Here is a 17,014-nt window from a genome sequence, read left to right on the forward strand (position 1 = left end):
ACATGTTATTTACATGGGCTGATCATCCCTTTTTCTGCCTTCTCCTAGCTAATTTTGTTACTCATTCTCTCATCCTTTCTTTGAAAGGATGCACTGTTTTTGTTTGTTTGCTTGTTTTGGGGATTTTGTGGGGCAATGAGGGATAAGTGACTTGCCCAGGGTCACACAGCTAGTAAGTGACAAGTGTCTGAGCTGGATATGAACTCAGGTCTTTCTGAATCCAAGGCCTGTGCTTTATCTACATAGAGGCACCACCTAGCTGCCTCTCTATAGTCTAATATTTATCCATTAACTAATACAATTTTCAAAATATTTTTTACTAAAGTTAGGTTTGACTTTCTACTATAATGTATCAAATTTTACTTATATAATAAATGGAAGAAAAATTTCCCCATAAAAATCTGCTCCTCTCTCTATAGATTAAGTCTATTTTCAATTATCAAAAGGTATTTTCCCTTATTGTCCCCACTCCCGCTGGAGGGGCCTGGGAGGGTGCTGCTCTCTTCTTTAGCAGGGATTTTAGTGAGGAAAGTAGTGTAGGGAGATTGCAAGTCATTGTCCAGAGCAACACAATCCATGGTGCCTTTACTCCTGGATTGCTTTATGAGCAGTTTGGAGGGGCAGGTTTCTGGGCTCATTTTCTATAACTGCCAACAGGTCTCTCCCCCCTCCTCCTTCCTCATTGGATTCATGCCAGTAAAAGCCCTCAACTCTGAATCCAGTGTCTTCATCTTCCCCTGCTGCTCCCTGAATCTCTACCACCCCAGCTTCTGTGCACCAAGTTTTCCCAGAGTTTATCTAGACATCCCCTTCCCCTCACCTAGCAATGGCAGAGAATGATATGGACAATGAACTCCAGAATTATGAAGATGATGAAGTGGAGACAGCAGCTGGGCGGGATGGAGCTGAGGCCCCTGCAAAGAAAGAGGTGAATGTTTCCTATGTTTCCATCCACAGCTTTGGCTTCCATGACTTTTTACTTGAGCCAGACTTGCTCCAGGCCATTGTAGATTTTGGATTTGACCATGCATCTGAAGTCCAGCATGAGTGTATTCCTCAGGCCATCTTGGGAATGGACATCTTATGCCAGGTGAAGTCAGGCATGAGAAAGACAACTGCATTTGTTCTGGCCACACGTTAGCAGCTGGAGCAGACAATGGTCAGGTTTCTGTGCTGGTGATATGTCACACTTCAGAGCTGGCCTTTCAGATCAGCAAGTATGAACGCTTCTCCAAATACATGCCTAATGTCAAGGTGGCAGTGGTTTTTGCCAGTCTATCAATAAAAAAGGATGAGGTGCTAAAGAACTTTCCACACATTTTCATGGAGATCCTGGGCCATATCTTAGTGATGGCCAGAAATAAGGGCCTCAATCTCAAACACATTAATCATTTTATCTTGGATGAGTGTGACAAAGTACTCAAACAATTTGACATGTATCAGGATGTCCAGGAAATTTTCTGCATGACTCAGCACGAGAAGCAGGTCATGATGTTCAGCACCACCCTGAGCAAAGAGATCTACCCTGTCTGCTGCAAGTTCATGCAAGACCCAATGGAGATGTTTGTGGATGATGAGATGAAGCTAACACTGCATGGGCTACAGCCCACATGAAGCTGAAGGACACTGAGAAGAATTGAAAACTCTTCAACCTCCTGGACATTTTGGAGTTCTTCATGAAATCCATGGAGCACTGCATTGCCCTGGCCCAGTTCCTAGTGGAACAGAACTTCCCAGCCATTGCTATCCATTGTGGGATGCCCCAAAAGGAGAGGTTGTCTTGGTATCAGCAGTTCAAGGATTTCCAGCATCATATTCTTGTGGCTACTAACTTGTTTGGCCAAGGCATGGATATTGAACGAGTAAACATTGCCTTCAACTATGTCATGCCAGAGGACTCAGACACCTACTTATACAGGGTGGGTAGGGCAGGCTGGTTTGGTACAAAGGGTTTGGCCATCACATTTGTATCAGATGTAAATGATTCCGAAATCCTCTATGATGTCCAGGATCACTTTGAGGTCAACATCAGTGAACTGCCTGATGTGATAGACATTTCTTCCTACATTGAGAAGACTCGGTAGAGACCTTGGCCTGTCCTTGGAGTATAATACCCAATCCCTGCCCAGGAGCTGAACACTAGGGTGTGGGGGTGGAGACACTACTGCCACCTACCCCCAGTCTCCTGCCCCACGGCCCTGTTCATGTCATCCCCCAAATTCCCTTATTGATTTGCCCTCTCAGATTTTTTTTAACAAAAGTAAAAATGAAAAAACAAATTAAAAAAAAAGGTATTTTGAGGGCAAAGCCAAAATGGTAGAGGAAAGGCAGTTACTTGCCTGTGCTCTCCCCTAAAGTCCTCCAAATACCTGTAAACAATGCCATAAAACTCTTCCTGGAGAAGTGGAATGCACAAAATGATGTGGAGAAATAATTTTCTAGCCATAAACAATTTAGAAAGTCAGCAGAAAATGTCTGTCACACAAATGAGAGTGGAACACAGTGCACCACAATTGGTGATAGCACAGACTGGGCCCCTGCAAACCAGGAGCTAGCCTTGGGAAACACTGAATCTTCAAAGGCAGCAACTATTTCCTAAGTTCTTAGCCCACAGATGGTAAGGGAGTCAAACAACTGATCAAAAGGAGATCACAGGGGTCTCCTTGATAGCAATGAAGCACTCTATTGCTATGACCTCACTAAGATCTTGGACTCAGTCATAGAGTGACAGTCCCAGGGTGAGGAGGAGCAATAGCACACCAGAGTTTATGGCCTCAGTGGAGCAGAGACCTCTGTCATGGTTCCATTGCAGAAAAGAGTTCTTGTGATTTCTCACAGACCTGAGCACAGGCCAGGAGGGTAGTAAATACACCTCTTCTTAGATTGCATTACTTTGAAAGAACGGAAAAATTACAGATTCCTAGAAATATCTCTGAAAACAACTGCACAACACCTTAAAGGGACAATGTGTCCTCCACCCTGGAAGCAGAGCCCTATATTAATAAAGAGTTAAAGATCAGGAAATAATCTTCGGAAATAAGTAAACTACATAAAACAAATCTGACCATAAAAAGTTACTATGGTGACAAGGAAGATCAAAACACACCCTCAAAGCTCCTACATCCAAAGCCTCCAGGAAAAATATGAATTTGTCCCATGCCATGGGAGATCTCAAAGATGATTTTGAAAATCAAGTAAGAGAGGTAGTGGAAAAATTGGGAAGAGAAATGAGAGTGACAAAAGAAAATTATGATAAAAGAGTCAACAGACTAGTAAAGGAGACACCCTCCAAAAAGACTGAAGAAAATGACACCTTATAAGCAAACTGGATCAAATGGTAAAAGAGATTTTAAAAAGCCAATGAGGAGAAGAATGCCTTGACAAGCAGAATTGGCCAAATGGAAAAATCAAAGCTCAAAAATTGACTGAAGAAAATAAGTCCTTAAAAAGTAAAATTGGCCAAATGGAAAAAGAGGTACAAAAGCTCACTAAAGGGGCAGCTAGGTGGCGCAATGGATAGAGCACCGGCCCTGGAGTCAGGAGTACCTGAGTTCAAATCCGGCCTCAGACACTTAACACTTACTAGCTGTGTGACCCTGGGCAAGTCACTTAACCCCAATTGCCTCACTAAAAAAAAAAAAAAAAAAAGCTCACTAACGAAAGTCATTAAAAATGAGAAATGAGTAAATGGAAGCTAATCATTATATGAGAAATCAAGAAACAATAAAATAAAACCAAAAGAAAATAGAAGATAATGTGAAATATCTCATTGGAAAAACAACTGACCTGAAAAATAGATCCAGGAGAGATAATTTGAAAATTATTGGACTGCCTGAAAGCCAAGATCAAACAACAACAACAACAAAACAGAAAGAAAAAACCCTAGACATCATCTTTCAAGAAATTTTCAGTGAAAATTGCCCTAATATTCTAGAATCAGAAAATAGAAATTGAAAGAATCCACTGATAACCCCTTGAAAGAGATCCTGAAATGAAAACTCCTAGGGATATTATAGCCAAATTTCAAGGTCCCAGGTCAAGGAGAAAATATTTCAAGTATCCAAAAAGAAAAATTCAATTACTGTTGACCACATTCAGGAAAACACAAGATGTATCAGCTTCTATATTGAAGGATCACAGGGCTTGGAATATGTTAATACAGAAAGCAAAGGAGCTAGGATTGCAGCCAAGAATGTCCTACCTATCAAAACTGAGTATAATTATTCATTGGGAAAAATATATATATTCAATGAAAGAGAAGACGTTCTGGCATTCTTGATTGGAGAAGAATAGAAAATTTGACTTTCAAATACAAGAATCAAGAAAAGCAAATCAAATGTGAGCCATATGAAAAAATGCTCTGACTCACTATTGATTGGAGAGTTGCAAATCAAAACAATTCTGAGGTGTTATATCATACCTATTAGATTGGTTAGTACGGCAGAAGAGAAAAATGACAAATATTGGTGGGGATGTGGGGAAGAAGACATTAATGCATTGTTGGTGGAGTAGTGAACTAATTCAATCATACTATACAGCAATTTCAGATCATGCCCAAAGGGCTAAAAAAACATGCATAACCTTTGCCACAGCAATACTACTACTAAATCTATATCCAATAAGAGATTTAAAAAAAGGAAAAGAACCTATATGTTGAAAAAATATTTATAGCAGCTCTTTTCTGGTGGCAAAGAATTGGAAATTGAGGGTATTCCCCAATCAATTAAGGAATGATTGAACAAATTGGGGTATATGATTATAATGAAATACTATTGTGCTATAAGAAATGATGAACAGCATGCTCTCAGAAAAACCTGGAAAGAATTCGATGAGCAGATAGACAGTGAAATGTATTGTGTGCAAAGTAACAACATTACTGTAATGATCAGCTGTGAATGACTTAGCAATTCTCAGTCAATGATCCAACACAACTCTGAAGGACTTATGATGAAAATTGCTATCTCCAGAGATTAAATTGATGGAGTCTGAATACGTATTGAAACATACTTTTTTAAATTTTATTTTTCTTTAGTTTTTTTAAATGTCTATGTTTTCTTTTACAGCATGACTAATGTGGAAATGATTTGCATGACTACACATATATAGCCTATATCAAGTTGCTTACCTTCTCAAGTGGGAAGGGGAGGGGAGGAAGGAAAAAAGAGAATTTGGAACTCAAAGTTTTAAGAACAAATGTAATTTTTTTTGTTTTCTATGTGTAATTGGGAAAAATAAAATATTAATTTTTTTAAAAAGGTAATTTGTCTTAGAAATATACCTGAGCCCGTAATAGTCAGTGGGGTACAGAAGAAAGAGTGCTAACTCTGGATTAAAAAATGATGGCTTAATATGCCACATCTGACCCCTGCTATTTTTTTTTTTGATGTTGGCCAAAAATCAGAACAAGACAAAGCAAAAATAAACAACCAAAAAAAAAATGTTCCTGACTCTCAGTGTCCTTAAATGTAAAATAAAGCCATTAAACTAGATTGTTTCTGAAATCCCTTCCAGTTCTAATCTTTTATCCTCAGTGAAATATAATTGATATTTTTATCTTCATCTACATTTTCCAATTGTTACTAATATTTAAATCATTAAAATAATCTTGAAAATAACATTTCTAAAGATATGTGATAGACAGGTGTGTTTCATAGTTTGTTTTAGAAACTAGATTTTTTTTCCTACTCTAAATTTACCATCTTATAAAATCATTGTATTGGAAATATGGTTATTGAAAAGCAAAGAGAGTTTGTTTAAAAAGATTTCTTTATGATCCAATATCTAAAATACCATCAAGGATTGGTTTATGATTCAAGATAGCAATTGTATTTATTTGTCTATTGATATAGTTTATGGACCATGAACCAGTTGCTGCAATCTGCTCAAATGAACTAATAAAAACTATCTTCAGAAATTTTGCCACTTTGTTTTGTCTGAGCTAAGTGTGTAAAGATTTAACTATGCATGAATATTTTAATTAAGAAATTCATTTAGGGGCACCTAGGTGGCACAGTGGATAGAGCACCGGCCCTGGAGTCAGGAGTACCTGAGTTCAAATCCGGCCTCAGACACTTAACACTTACTAGCTGTGTGACCCTGGGCAAGTCACTTAACCCCAATTGCCTCACTAAAAAAAAAAAAAAGAAAGAAATTCATTTAATATCTCTTGTTCTACTTCCATGTATCAGGTATTCCTTCATCCAGCTGAAAAAGCAAGGGGATGAATGAAGTTCAAATATAGTCATGAAAGTGGACTTCAGATACCAATATAGGAAACATTATCAAATAAAATTAAACTGTGACATAAGGTGTAACATGATGCTCCCAATTGTATATAATCCCCTTTCCACCATAATAACATATAATACATAATAACACATAACATAATAAAATAATAACATAATAACACATGAAAGAGTGAGATTGGAATAAGAATAGTGGGATGAGAGGAAAGAACATAGCCTTGAAAGGCTATCAATATGTATGTCTTTGCCTTAAACAAAACAAAACAAAACAAAACAAACAAACAAGCAAATAAATAAAAACACTGTATTTGGGCTTACTTCTGGGTACTGGTTAGAATATTTAATAAAGTATGAGAAAATCAATTAGCATTGCAGATTCTCAGTTTGCTCATTTGCCATTGTTGAGTGCCAAGAGAGGGGAATAATATTTTCACTACATTCCTGACAGGGTAGTTGAGAGGAAAGTACATTACAATATCTAAAGCACTACATAAATGTTTTTACATTACATTATACATTACATAAATATTGTTAGTAACCACAGCAATTGAAGTTTGCCTAGTGGCTATATAATTTGCTTTTAAAAATTGTGCAGTAATTTAAAAATTGATTTTGTAAAAATCTAAAGCTTATTTAAAATATTAAGCCATTAACATCCTGAAGAAAGAGATATTTATAGCTTTGAAACCCTGGATATGAGCAAGCACAGCTTTATGTATTCCAAACAGAGATGTTTGAAATAAATAAGCACATGTTTCTTATTTTGGGTTTAAGTGCTAGGTAGTATATTGTATTTTAAATAAGGAGAAACTGAATTTGGATCCTGCTAAAGACATTGAGTATCTCTCTATTATCAGAAGAGGGTTTTCTTGTTTTGTTTTGGTTTGGGTTTGTTTTTTTTTTGCAGGGCAATGGGGGTTAAGTGACTTGCCCAGGGTCACACGGCTAGTAAGTGTCAAGTGTCTGATGCCGGATTTGAACTCAGGTCTTCCTGAATCCAGGGCCGGTGCTTAATCCACTGCACCACCTAGCCGCCCCCATGAAGAGGGTTTTCTAAACCTTTCTGATCTGTGTCCTTTTCTGTAAAATGAGGGTGTTGGATTTGTAGGCCACTGTGGTCCCTTCTAGTTCTAAATCTATGATCATCTAATCCTAGTGTAACAAATTGGTAAAGAAAGTAGCACTGCCGTGGCAAAGAACTGGAATTTGAGGGGATGACCAACAATTGGGGAATGTCTAAAAATGTTGTGATATATGAATGTAATGGAATACTATTGTGCTATAATAAATGATGAGCAGACAGATTTCAGAAAAACCTAGCAAGACTTACAAGAACTGATGCTGAGTGAAATGAAAAGAATCATCAGAACACGGTACACAGCATCAAAAACACTGTGTGATGATCAACTGTGATAGACTTAACTCTGAATCTGCCCATAATTTCCTCAGCAAACTTTGATACCTCTCTTATTCCATAATTTCAAGTTTTCATCATTATAATAAAATGTTACTTCATGCCTCAGTTTTGACCACTGGAACAGTATAATGTTATGAAACATCCCAGTTTCAATTCCTGCTTCTATTTTTAGCTAGCATGGTGGCTTTGGAAAAATCATTTTATTTTTACAGATCTGTTTCTTCTGTTACAAAATGAAAACATCTGATTAGATAAGCACCAAGGTCCCTCAGTCATGAACTTGTCAAATTCATCCATTCTATAGTTAATACCTGAAACTCTGCCCTAAGCTTCTACATCTCTACACTTATACTAACAGAAATTCTAAAAATAGGTCAACAAATGCTTGTTAGATAAGCAGTATGAGACAAAAAGTTAATTAATAGGTTGTATTTTCTGTTTTTTTTTCTAATCTAGTATACGTTCTTGACACTGACTCTGTCTCTATGTTCCTCTTTGTCTTATTTGCTCATCCATTCACATCCATTATATCTTCTTTTTCCAAATTTATTCCCATTTCTGCTAATGACTCTTGAATTCCCAAGCATTCAAAACACATTCTCTTGGATGAACAATCTCTTTAAGCTTTGTACTCAATGATTTAAACATTTTTCAATACTCCTTATGTCACTAAATGAGTATTTATTGAGATCCTACTGCATACAAAGAATTGTCCTAAATGTTGGCAAAAAGGGGCAGAAAACAGACATATACACAAACAAGAAAGGAACCAAAGCAGTCCCAGCTCTTAAATAATTCAGAATGTAATGATAACCATGATGTACAAATAAAATATATACAAAGTAAGTTAGAGATAATTAGTTGAAGGGAGCCACTAGCATTAAGAAATATTAAGAAAGACTTCTTGTAAAAGGTAGAATTTTAGCTGGGATTTGAAGAAATTGAGGAACTAAAGAAATGGAGATGAGAAAGGAAAAGAGTTTCAGACATAGCAGGAAAAACAACAAAAATGCCTGGAGTCAGAAGATAGAATATTTGTATAAGAAGTAGCAAAGGAGCCACTATCACTTAATTTCAGTGGATATGGATTTAGGCTAAATATAAAATGTAAGAATAGTGGAAAGGTAGAAAGGAAGCAGGTTATCAAGGGCTTTGAATGATAAATAATTTTAGATTTTATATTGGCGGTGATAGAGAACCTTTAGAGTTTATTAAGTAGAGAGCAATATAATCATACCTGTAGTTTACAGAGATTATTTTGACAGCTAAGTGGAAGAATTATTGCATTGTGGAAGAGATTTGAAGCAAGGAACTGAGAAGGACATTATGATAATCCAGATATAAAAGGATAAGGGCTTGTCCCACAGTTTTGGTAGCATCAGATTAGAGAAGTGAGTTTATATAATAAATTTTACAAATGTAGAATTTGACAGTATTTAGCAATAATTTGGATATGGATATGGAGACTGAGGAATTGAAGATGTCAAATAGGTTTTGAACTTAGGTTATGTGACTGATATGATATTGTCTACCACTGTAGGAAGAGGAAAATACTGGGTTGGGGAGAGATAACATTAGTTTGGGATAAGTGGAATAATTTTTACTGTATTGTATTGTATTACGTAATATTATGATATAACAACACTGTATAAATATGTAATAACAACATAACATAATTAATATAATGTAAATATGAAAGAGAAATAAGTATGTCTATAGGACATCCAGTTTAAGAGGTGCATTGAATAGTGGAAATGTAAGTTTGGAGATTAGTAGAGAAGTCAGACTTGGATAAATAGACCTGAGAATAATCAGCATAGAGATGATCATTAAATTCATGGGAACTGATATCACCAAATGAAGTAACAGAAAGTGAAAAGAGAAGATAGCCCAAGTCATAGTCTTTGGGGATATTCACTATTAGCAAATACGATCTGGATGAAGATGCAACAATGGAGACTGAGGAGGTTTCAGAGAGGCAGCAAGAGAATAAGGACAAAATGATATCCTCCAAAACTAGAGAGAAAAAAATGAAGGAGAAAAGAGTAATTGACAAAAGGCTAAAGAAAGATGAAAAAGCATAAGACTTGACAAAAGGCCAATAGGTTTGCCAATTAAGAGATCACTGGTATCTTTGGATAGAACAATTTCATTTTAATAGTAAGGTAGGAGGGGCAGCTAGGTGGCGCAGAGGATAAAGCACTGGTCCTGGATTTAGGAGTACCTCAGTTAAAATCCAGTCTCAGACACTTGACACTTACTAGCTGTGTGACCCTAGGCAAGTCACTTAAGCCCCATTGCCCCTCAAAAAAAAAATAGTAAGGTAGGAAGCTAGATTCTAGAGAATTGAGAAAGGAAAAGAAATGGGAGGGGTGTATTGTAAAGCAATTTCTCAAAGAGTCCAGCCACAAAAGAAAGGAAAAATATGGGATGATAAGTAGATACCCAACGGGAATGGACAAATCAAGTGAGTTCTTTTTTTGTTTGTTTTTAATTTGGTTTTCGGATGGGAGAAGGTTTCATTTGTAGGAAATACAGATGCATCCTGTCCATAGGAAGTTATTTAAGTAATAGGGAAGATTGTGAATTAGGCTATCTTCTTGGAAAGGTGAGATACAAAGACATCATTTGTGCATTTATCTAATATAAAAATAACAGTACCTATATTAATTAACTTATTCAGTGCCATACCAATTAAATGGGCAAAGATTACTTTTTAGTTCATGGAGTAATAACAATTAAATCCCTCTGAAGGAACATGAGTCAAGCATCTCAAGAGAAATAATGAAAAAAAACTGAGAAGAAAGGGGATATAACAGCACCAGATCTGAAAATATATTACAAAGCAGTAAGGAAATGATTTGGTACTCAACAAATTTGAAATAGACTTGGTACAAAACATACAAGAAAAAAAATAATCTGTTAGCTATTTGATCAGCCTAAGACTCTGCTTAGCAACTAAAGTAATGATTCAGTACTCAACAAAACTGGGAAAATTAGAAGGTAGTCCATCAGAAATTAGAATCAAATTAATCACCTCACACCATTAAAATAAATTCCAAATGAATAACACACACACACACACACACACACATACATACATAAGGACACATATGTGTGTGCTTATGTATGAATGTATGTTTATACAAGGAAGGAATGACTGCACAACTATGAATAGAGGAAAAAGGTAATGATCAAAAAAGGGGACAGAATAGATAAGATCACTAAAAATAAAATGGACAATTTTGAACGCATAAAATTTAAAAAGTTTTTTTTTTTAACAACAACAACAACAACAAAAAGATTCTGAGAGTAGGAGGGAAATATGTACCTGGGGGAAAAAAATCTTTGCAACAAGTATCTCTGATAAAAAAAAAATCATGTCCAACATATAAAAGCAACTAATTTTGAATTTCTAAGAACAAAAGCCATTTCCTAATTGATAAATTGCCAAGGGATATGAATAATTGTCTTTTTACAGATACATTTTATTGCTATTTTTGCTTTTGTCATTGCCTAAATTTCTCATAGTTTCTCTGACCTTTTCCTTTCCCTTAACAGAAAGCATCTCATGTAAAAAGTATATTTGTCAAAATAAAATTTAAAAAGAAAAAGATAAAGAAGAGAAAAATAAGGAAAACTGATAAATATATCAACAAATTCTGAAAATTTATTAAATATTCCTTATATGTGATTCCCTCACCTCTGCAAATGTGGAAGAAGCATCTTTTCATATCTTTTCTATAAGGCAGCTCTTATCTATCTATCTATCTATCTATCTATCTATCTATCTATCTATCTATCTATCTATCTATCATCTATATCTATCTACTTCTATGTAAATATGTAATTTTTTGTCTCTGTTTACTTGAGCTTGCATAGATTCATGTAAGTATTTCTAAGCTTCTCTGTATTCAGAGAATATTTATAATTTCTTTTGTTTGTTTGTTTGTTTTGGCAGGGCAATGAGGGTTAAGTGACTTGCCCAGGGTCACACAGCTAGTAAGGGTAAAGTGTTTGAGGCCACATTTGAACTCAGGTCCCCCTGAATCCAGGGCTGGTGCTTTATTCACTGTGCTGCCTTGTTTACAGAGAGATTCTTATCTCATGGGACACACAATGTTGGTATACAATTAATTATGATCAAAGTGGATAATATAATGAAGGGGAAAATAAGTGCCTAAGCAAAGTACTATGAGATAATGGAAAGATAGCTTGTTGGCTCAGAGAATGAGTTCTTAAATTAAAACTGATATTATAGGCTTTAAAGATTTTTAAATTAGGAAAATTTATCTTTGCATTATTCTTTTTAAATAATAAGTTATAATGGAGGGCTAATAGTAACCCTTCTAAAGTGATCTTAACATTTTTCTTATTAGTTATATTCACAGTATATTTCATTATCTTTCTTATTTGGCATAGATTATTTTGAATATATTTTTTACCAATTCCAACATAGATTATTAAAAATAACCTGTTCAAACCTGAAAACACATCTATATTTAGTAGGTTATTTTATTAATTTATATGAAATGAGTAAATTGTTATATAAACAAAATTTTACTTTCAAACAGAATGTGAGTTCATTTTAAATTGTCACTTCTCTTGGTCACAAAATCATGGGGGGATGAAGCGGGGTGGGAAACTAAACGTTTTGTCAGTTTTGTAAAAATCTAACAAGCATCATATACAATTTTTTTCTTTGTATCACTGAAAGTATATTAATGATTATTGTGGGAATATTCACTATTTTTCCTTTAGTGATTCCTCAATCATTTGAAAGTCTTGATCAAACTTAATGTGTATGTTCATTTAAATAATAATGATATTAAAGGAAAAGAGTAGGAATTATGTCTACCAGAGTTATTCGTTAGGGCAAATGCAATATTCCTAAGGGAAGTAGAAATAGTATAGATTCGAGAAACTGAATTAATGTAGTAACAAATTACTCCTTTGTGAATAGTTTCTTCAGGCTTTGGATTATTCATGTTAACTGAATAAGTCAAATAGTTCCAAAAGAGATAAGAAAAAGAATAACCCAGGAGGGTTATAACATGTGAAACCATGATTGAAAACAAAACAAACAAATGAAAACTGAAAAATCATCATGGGCTGAGGGCAAGATTACCTTTCCTCTGTTCCCCTCACCCACCAGCAGACAGTGGATCACCTAGCAATTTAAATATACACACTTGTTGTAGAAGACCTTGTATTGATCCTTCCATTAAGTAGATCAATAAGATTTTATATTCTACAATACTAAAGGTATAATCTTCTGCACTGTCCAGGGAAGGATAGACACTCCAGATGTCTGCCAAACTAGGTAGTCAACCAAATTTACCTCCTGTTTTCTGTGTCCTAAGAGATCTGAAACTATTTATTTTCCATATGGCTAATCCCTAGACCATGTTCACCTACAGCCATGCTAAAATGCAATATGCTAATACTACTCAATCTTTACCTAAATCTCATTATTACTTTCAAACCTACCCAAAGAAAGTTTAGTCAGAAGGATCACATTGACACCAAGTATCAGATAGACCTCATTGTTTCCTTCTGTAAGAGCAGGTACATGTATGGGTAAGCTCAGATACCAGAACTAAGACTTAGCTAAGGACAGTAATTAATTGCTTTCTTCCTTTGGCAGAACTAGCACAACCTATGTTTTAATCTTTAAACTAACTTCTCTAGTCTTAGAAGTTTTATGGTTCAAAGGGAATATCTCCCTTGAACAGGTAAAGGTCCTCCTCTATAAACTTGCCTCACTCATATTCTATTCATCATAATAAAGAATAAATATTTGTCATGCAGTACAGTATGTAGGGAAATCTTGATTTTACAAATGATTTTCCTTTTCTTCTTTCTCATTTGCTCTTCACCACTAACCTTTATTCTTTTTTGAGGTATGAGAAATTATGCTTATACCAGGCATTATCCATGTAAATCATGGTCACAGAATTGATCTTTTTAGAATGTAGTTATCTACAAGGCTCTCAATATGGAATGTTCCTTCACTTAGAACTTAGGAGTCAAAAATTAAGGTATTATTCTGTTATGACTTCTATTAGAAAGGACATCACTAGGTTGAAACGAGCATTTTGCCAGGTTTGAAAACAAACCATTTTGCCCAATAAAAAAAAATGCAGGAGAAAACATATTTTTTTTCCATCCAAGTAGAAATAGTCTTAAAACCCACATGTATTTTTTTTTGCAGGGCAATGAGGGTTAAGTGACTTGCCCAGGGTCACACAGCTAGTTAAGTGTCAAGTGTCTGAGGCTGGATTTGAACTCAGTTCCTCCTGAATCCAAGGCTGGTGCTTTATCCACTGCACCACTTAGCTGCCCCCAAGTATTTTCAATACATGCAATTTATATATGGTTATATATTTCATGTATTTATTTATATATTTATTTTGCAGTTGAGGTAGACTGAGCTAAATCCCCAGCATTCTATTTGCATAATTAGAAATTTAAGTTCACTAAAGTTCTAAAAGAGCCACTCTCCAAAGTTTGCTAAAATTATTTGGAAGGGTAGAACTTTGTGCAGCACTACAGAGGTCAGAAGATAATTTTTTACCCCTTGTTATCCGTTGGCTCTGTGTTTTTGGCCACAGACATCTGTGCTGGTTTCAGTTATGATTGTACCCTTGCATACCCCTCACAGTGATTGCCTAACCTGTGACAGCAGCCCAGCATCTGACACGCAGTATCTATTGCATATCAGATTCTGTGGAAACTCAGCAGGTTTTCAATTTTGGCTGTCAGCAAAAGCATTAGGAAAAGGGAATGATAACAATACAACAAATACTTTGACATTTTGTTTGTATGTATCTATATGTTTCTACATTCACGTATATGCACAGAAACATTATACATGTATGTGTGTTAATGTGCACATATGCATATATGTATATGTATTTTCCTATAAAGCCCCTCCCACTCAGAAAAAAAGTTGCAAGTCACTTTTCCTCATAGAAAAGGATTATTTGCAGATAGTTGGAAGTTATCAGCTTTTTATATTCAATGATTAGTGTTGGCAGTAGATAATCAATAATTAATACTGAGATTCTAAACGTTATGTTATGCTTTTCATCTTTACAAGCACATATCTTCAAGAGTTAAAGTTCCAACTTCCAGTGCCAAAAGAAGGCAGAGTGAGGAATGAATTCTCTGGAGATTTCCCAAATTTCACCTCCAAACTAATAGAAAACTGCCTCTGAATTGTTGCAGAATCAGGGAAGCAGCCTACCAGCCAGGCAAGAAAGGTCTGTCTTACCTGGGTGGGAAGATAGTGAGGTGCAAGAACAGTAGGAGCAGCAGCTTCTGGGTTCACAGCAGGGAGCCTGAAGCAGAGCTCTGAGCCTGGGGCAAATCATCAGTGAGGCTCTGCTTCTACAAACCAGCAATTCCCTAGGCAAGTGAACAGTCTGTACAGCATAGTAGGGACCCTCACCAGGTACCCCACAACTAGCACTGACCATCAAGGAGGCTTTGACAGCACTGCTAACCAGCAGTGAAACCCCACCCAAAACTGGTCAACAACAAGTTCCTGCAAATGGGACCTTCCAGCAGAGAGACTGTTTCCAGGGCAAACCAACAGCAAGATGCTCAAACTCTCAGATCTGCAACAAAAATACCCTACCACTCTCTAGCAGTGACTAGTTACCATAGAAACCCAGAAAGAGGGCCTCTACACTTGGGTAGATTGGAAACAAAATTACCCCTCCAGGGCCTGCTAAGGGAAAGGCGCTGCCTAATAGAGCAGCTCAGTAGCAGGGCACCAGCCCTGGGGCAGAGCAGCAACAAGATCACTCCTTCAGGGCCAGCCACCAGAAAGAGTTGGTTAACTTTTGCAACCCAACACCAAGATGCCACTCCTGGAGAAGGCCAGCCCACACTCAGGGGAGGCCAAAGGGGAAGACTAATCCCCAAATACCAATCAAAAGAGAAGCTTACTCTACAGAGAAAGCAAGCAGCTAAGCACTGAAGCACAGTAAAAGCAACCAGTAAGACCCAGTGTCTCCGCACAATAATTTGGGACAGTGCAAGAATACAGCCCAACTCTTATAACTCTCAAAATATCAAGGCACAAAAAAACCCAAAAAACAAAAAAACAAAAAACAAAAATAAATCAAGGCACAAAAATGAGAAAACAAACAAACAAAAACCCCCAAAACCTTGACTATTGACAGTTACTATGGCTATAGCTAAAATCAAGGCATAAACATGGAGGACAATAGTAACAAAATGGCTACAGCTGAAGCTTCAAAGAAAAATGTAAATTTGTCTCAGGCCAAAAAAAAAAACCCAAATAATAATTCCTGGAAGAGCTTAAAAAGGACTTTAAAAAGCAAATTAGAGAAATAGAAGAAAAATTGGGAAAAGAAATAAAAGTAATGCAAGAGAACCATGAAAAAGAAATACAAAAATTTACTGAGAAAAATAATTCCCTAAAAATCAGATTTAGCCAAATGGAAAAAAAGTACAAAAAGTTACTGAAGAAAATAATTCTTTAAAAATTAGAATTGAAAAAATGGAAACTAATGACTCTATGAGACACTTAGAAACAACAACCAAAAAAAAAAAATCAAAGAAATTTTAAAAAAGAAGAAGAAAATGTGGAATTTCTCATTGGAAAAACAAGTGACCTAGAAAATAGATCCAGGAGAGATAATATAAGAATAATCGTACTACCTAAAAGCCAAGATAAAAACAAAAAGTCTGGACAGTATCTTTCAAGAAAATGTCAAAGAAAACTGCTGTGATATATTAGAACCAGAGGGCAAAAATGGAAATTGAAAGAATCCACCAATCACTGTCTGAAAGAGATCCCAAATTGAAAACTCCCCACAATATCATAGCCAAATTTCAAAGATCACAAATCAAAAAAAAAAAAAGTACTGCAAGTAGCAAAAAAGAAATAATTCAAATACCATGGAGCTACAGTTAGTATTACACAGGATTTGGCAGCTTCTACATCAAAAACTGCAGGGCTTGGAAAATATTATACCAGGCAAAAGAGTTAGGTTCACAACCAAGAATCACCTACCCAGAAAAACTGAACATATTCTTTCAGGGGCCATTTAATGAAATAAAGGACTTTCAAGCATTTCTGATGAAATGACCATAGTTGAATAAAAAATCTGACCTCTATATACAAGACTCAAGAGAAATATAAAAAAAGTAAAAAAGAAATAGAAAAACCAAGAAATTCAATAAGGTTAAACAGTTTATATTTCTATATGATAAGTTAATATTTGTACAACTTAACTTTATTATAAGAGCAATTAGAAGTATATGTAGAGAGAGGATGTGGTCACAAGGTGATATTGAAGGGATGATAATATTTTTA

At 35.7% G+C, this 17,014-nt stretch overlaps 1 pseudogene; it reads left to right on the forward strand.

The window, feature by feature from the left end:
* Window positions 1-701: 701 nt before the first annotated feature.
* Window positions 702-2,084, forward strand: LOC122751537 (annotated as a pseudogene).
* Window positions 2,085-17,014: the final 14,930 nt, after the last annotated feature.

This window comes from Dromiciops gliroides, chromosome 3 (assembly GCF_019393635.1).
Source record: "Dromiciops gliroides isolate mDroGli1 chromosome 3, mDroGli1.pri, whole genome shotgun sequence".
In the NCBI taxonomy this organism is placed as follows: Eukaryota; Metazoa; Chordata; class Mammalia; order Microbiotheria; family Microbiotheriidae; genus Dromiciops; species Dromiciops gliroides.